Genomic DNA, 5,595 nt, shown 5'->3' with positions numbered 1-5,595 from the left:
TTTTCACTTGTCACAGACTGTTATTCTTCTTTGGATTTTCTAAAACGCATTTAAAAACGTAAAAACTCTCTTAACCGGCAGACCACACAAAACAGGCAGTGAGGTGGGTCCGGCCCTCGGGCCAGAGTTTACAGATCCCGCTCTGGTCCGTGGTCTCAGCCTTGGCTGCACCTAAGAATAACCTGGAGAACTTTCGAAGGTGCTGATGCCTGGGGCCCACCTGCAAAGATTCTGGTTGAATTTGTCTGGGTTGCGTCTGGACTTCGTGTGTTTTCGAAGCTCTCCAGGTGACTCCAGCGTGCAGCCAGGCCTGAGACCTCTGCTCTCATCCTGCCCACTGTGGGAGCCCAGCAGGTGACAAACGGCCTCCTCCACCTCTCACCACTTTGGTGACCTTAGGAAACTTGGTTAAGGTCTCTGTGCTTTGATTTCTTCATCTGTCAAATGTGGATAATAATTCTCCCTTCACAGGGGTGTTGTGAGTAGTAGATGCCAAATCCTTATAACGTGCTTAGACAGTGCCTAGCACATAATTTCTAGGATAATTGTAGTAGGTGTTTTGTTTTTTGACAGTGATCCATCACATACTCAAAAGATCATTGTCAAGTCACCATTCAGGCTCCTTCCCCAAAGTGTGTCCCCTGGAACGCTGGGGCCATGAGATGCTCCACTGGAAAAGCGGGAATGGGGTTCTGTGGTCAAAGAGGTTTGGGGAACTGCTCTGGACTCAGCCCGAGGCGGCATGTACAGCTTCTGGACACTGAGGCAGAGCAGGAGGTGTAAGTGGCTTTGCAGTAACAGGTTCACGAATTTCTAAAACTCCCACCCGGGGGAGAGCTGAGCAGGGGCCAAGTGGACATCAGTAGCTGCTGGCCAGTCACCTGCGCCTCCTGCATTCCTCCAGCGGGAGTCTCACGGCCATTCCCCAGGGACGCCCGCGGTTCCCACGGGGCTACCTTTCCAAGAGTGGCTGCAGAGCTTGCTCAGAATGGGCTGAGGGTCAGAGGACCTGAGGACCAAGCCTCGTGGGAAAGCGACAGATTCACTTGCCCCTTGAAGAGTGGCTGAGACACAAGTCAACCCCCAAAGCCACAGCCCCTTGCACCGCGGAGATGCTGCGGGGGGGATCCTTACTTCCGGCCGTATTCATACACACTTCAAGATCTCGCTTTGAGACGGACGGCACACGCAACCTGGAGTGGGATTCGCTTTGCAGCTGGAGAGACAGTAAACACGCACGTGCTCTGCCAAGAACATGTTTATAAAGCAACAGAAGAGCAGGGAAAAACGGGTGCTGGGACGGACAGTGGAACAGAACAGTCAACCGCTCAGGCTCCTTGTTGGGGCGTCACGGGGCCAGAAGGGGCACCATCACCTCTACAATGACCTCCGCCTCGTGGGAGGGAGTGGGGAGTGCGTGTGTGCGGGGGGGGGGGGGCGACAGGAACCCGTGCTTTGCAGAACCAGGGGCTGGCCTTGCCGGGGGTGTATTTTCTGAATCGAAATCAGGACGGGTGCTCTGATGCAGGATCGGTGGCCTCTTCTGGGTGCCAGGGCCCTCTAGCCCCTCCTTACCTGTGGTGTGGTCCAGGACGGGCAGCGTGGCATCGCCTGGGAACTTGGTAGAAATGTGGGATCCTGGACCCGGCTCCTGACCCACTGAATCAGAGTCTCTGGCTGTGGGGCCCAGCCATGAGGGTTTTAATAGTTCTCTGTCTGTGTACGATCAAGTTTGAGAGACACGGGGTCTAGGACACGGAGGAGAGACCAGAAATATTGGACATCAGGGACATTTGGATGATTCGGGCACATCTGCATTCAGATGTGAGTTGGCAGATCTGAGATCCGGTTTGCCCAGTTAATGCCCAGCAATGATGAACTTGCGGGCTCCGAGCCTTGCCTCCTGGCCGGAACTGGTCTTTATTTTTAGAGGAAACCAAATGGAGCACCTGGGCCTGGGGCCCTCAGTCACTGGGTTTTCTGACTCTCAGGAGCTTCCCTGGGGGGCTGTGGTTCCTTTACAGTGTGGGGCAGCAGGGGGAGGGGGGTGCCATGCCCTTGTGGTCCTGTGAGCCTGTTGCATGTGCTCTCTGGAGCTGTCAATAAAGAGATGATGATTAAGAAGCTGACTTGTCTCTCTCTGCCCCTCCAGGAGACGGTCTGTCTGTGCAGGCAGTGGGCATTGTCAGGGCCTGTGGAGGGAACTCTAAGCCTGGCACTTCCCCTGCCACTTCGCCCTCATTCACTCCACACCTTTGATGGGGTGTTCGCGCTGAGCTGAGCAGGAACAAGGCTGCAGGGCTCTGCTGTCCCCTGGACCTCATCATGGCCCTTCACCCAGACTCTCGGGTGGGAGTTTCATATTTTTATCTCCCTCCCCATGTTTGGGTTGGGACACTTCAAATCTCTTTGAGGTCCCAAAGAGATGACGAGGCTGTCACAGCATCACAAACGTGGAAGGCCGAGTGCAGAGAAAAGCAGATGCCAACTTCAGCGAAATGATCAAAGTGCCACCTGAAGCCAGGCCTGAGCAGGCTCAGATGCCATCCTGGGGAAGGGTGTCAACTGGAGAGGGGTGGCCTGGCTTGGCACGGGAAGGACGTCTCTTATCTCAGGGGCAGCTCCAGCCAGCACCGCTTGGCACCCTGACCAGGCCATCCTAAGCCCGGCTGATCACAGCGAGGCTGCGTTTTGGCTCTCAGTGGCTCTGCATCCTAAGCCAAGGCAGGGCCACACCCTCATGGCATCCGGGGTACCCAGAGACACGGGATGTCCTTAAGGGCCTGATGTCCTTGTAGGGAGCTTCCTGTCCAGGCACCACTGAGGGACAGGCTCCTACAGCCTGGACGGAGGAAACTCTCTAATCCAGCATTCCCCAAAACATGGCCCCGGGATCCCCAGCATTAGGATCCTCTGGGGAGCAAACCCAGGTTTCTAAGTCCCACCTGGGCCTCTGACTCAGAATCTCTAGGGGTGGGCTTGGGAATCTGCATTTGATAAGCTCCCCCCACCCCCCACCCAGGTTTGAGAACAGCTGCACCAAACCTTCCTGAGAACTCACTTTCCTCCCTGCTCAGGCCCCAGGGAGTTGGGGGACCTCCCTGGGGGTGTTCTGAGGAATAAGCCCAGAAGACCCCCCTTCATGTAGGCTTTGCAAGTCATAGCCTGTCTGTCCCAACTGCTCAACGCTGCCATTGTAGCCCAAAAGCAGGCGTAGATGCCACGGAAGCGAATGAACACAAACGAATGAGCACAGCTACATTCCAATAAAACTTTATTTACACAAAAGGTCAGTGGCTGGATCTGCCCACAGGCTGTGGTTTGCCAACCTCTGATCTATACCGCTGACCCCTGGTCAATGGTTGCAGAAACGTCTGCTGGACTTCTAAAAACCCCTTCTGTCCGGAGATGTCGACTCGAACCCATTTCCACTAATGAGGGTCAGAGCAGTGCTGAAGTGAGGGGTCCAGACCAGTCAAACCCAAGGCCACGGGGATTTTGGCTCTCTGTGCTGGCAGCCTCATGCTGCCCTCAGGGGATCAGGCAGCTGGACTAGGGATGTATCAGCCAGGGTTCTCCAGAAAAACAGAACCAATAGGATATTTATATCTATATATCTTTCAATGTCTATTTATTTACATATCTCTTCTTTATATATGTATTTATACAGATTTATTTTCGGGAATTGGCTGACACTATTGTAGGGGCCAGCAAGTCTGACATCTGTAGGGTAGGCCAGGAGGCCAGAAACTCAGTCTTAAGGCTGCATTTCTTCTTTTCCAAAACCTCAGTTTTTTGCTTTTGAGGTCTTCAACTGATTGGCTGAGGCCCACCCACATTCTGGAGGATAATCTCCTTCACTTGAAGTCAGCTGCTGGTTAGATGTTGACCAAATCTGCAAAATGCCTTCACAGCAACACCTGGATTAGTGTGTGATTAAATCCTCGGGCACCACTGCCTGGCCAAGTTGACACAGAAAATTGACCATCACAAGGGGGGCTTCTGGAGTGCCACTCCCCAGCTTCGGCTCCAGATCACAGCACGGGACCGGTAGCGGAGTTGTGTTTGGCATATGGCAAAGCTCTGGGCTTCCTTACTACGTTGCCAGCTCGAGCATCAGGTGGCAGCAGTGGCCGCCATCTGTCATGGACATGGGCATGCAGGCCCTGGTGTGCCCAGACAAGTGTCTGCTCGGTGTCGAGACATGAATCCTGGTTGGGGTGGGGTGGGGTGGGGGAGGGCGATGTGAACGGACATGTGACTGGATAGGCAACAGGTGCCCTTCATTGTACACCCCCCACGATGGGTAACCTGAAACCCACACGTTTGTGCCAGGGACCAGGACAGGAAGCCTGGGCTCCTTCCACACTGGGGATTGGCCAGTGCAGCAGGGCACGTTGGTCAGCTCGGCACACCTGTCTAAACTGTCTCCCCGTGTCCCCGGCTTTGACCTTGTGTCAGTGCCTGGCAGGGAGCGGAACACATTCATCGGAACGCATCCCTGGCCTCTGTGTATTGAGCCGTGTCCACCACGAGAGGCAGCCACCCTCTTGCGTAGCAGAAAATTGTTGGACCCATTCTGCAGAGGAGGAAAACAAAGGCACCGAGAGATAAAGACCGCTTGTCCAAAGTGGTGCAGCTACTTAATGGCAGTGCCCGGGGCCCCACTCAAGTCTCACTGACTTGAAAACCTGGTTGTGTCCACCGACCCCATGTTGCCCCCGCAATGCCCCGAGTTTACGGAGCACCTGCCAGGAGTCGGTCACCTAGCCTCGCCCCCACCCCCACCCACTCCCCAGCTCACAGGAGCCCTGCTGCTCATCCAGGATCACCAGGGATGTGGTCAGGCTCCACAGGGGACAGGGGCTCTGCCGGACAGGCCTTGGCCCTGAGCTGCCAGAACCAAGGTCATGCACTGACCTTCAGGCCACCTCCCAGAGGGCTCCTCAAAGAGGAAGGGGGTCAGGGTTCCCTCCAGGTGCTTCCCAACTGGTGGAGCTATGGAAGCACGCTGCCCGACCCCTCTGCCTGCTTCCTCATCCTTCTCTTTTCTCTCCTCCCCGCCTGGGCACCAGCTCCCTCGCTGCCCCTCAGCAAGAGAGGTGAGACCTCACGGAGCCTGCCGCAGAGCCAGACCCGGAAGCCAGTGGCAGGGAGCCGGCCCAGCAGAAGAGGGTGAAAGCAAACACCGAGATAAACCCCAGCAGATAGCCGCCTCGGGGGCCAGCCGCGGGCTTGGCGGCCACAACCGGCCTGGTTTGTGTGTCTGAGCAGCCTCTAAGGCGCAGCCAGAGCCCTCAGATGCCTCCCTTGGAATTCCCACCCGTCCCCGTGGAGAGGCGGGAGGCCTGACAGAGGGAAGGAGGTGGCAGCCTGAACTTGGACAGAAGTGGGACAGAGGGACAGAACCGGGATGGGCAGTGGGAGGCGGGAGGCAGTCAGTGCACGTTTAGTGAGGGCCTGTGAGTGCACACATACACACATGTGTGTACACACGCGTGTGCACACGTGCGTCTAGTGACATAGAGAGGACTGCTGGAGTAGGATAAGGGGAAGAAGACAATGCCACAGGGCAGAGACTTAGACAGCGGCGGG

This window comes from Equus caballus, chromosome 2 (assembly GCF_041296265.1).
Source record: "Equus caballus isolate H_3958 breed thoroughbred chromosome 2, TB-T2T, whole genome shotgun sequence".
In the NCBI taxonomy this organism is placed as follows: domain Eukaryota; kingdom Metazoa; phylum Chordata; class Mammalia; order Perissodactyla; family Equidae; genus Equus; species Equus caballus.
Note: the sequence above shows the minus strand (reverse complement) of the source record.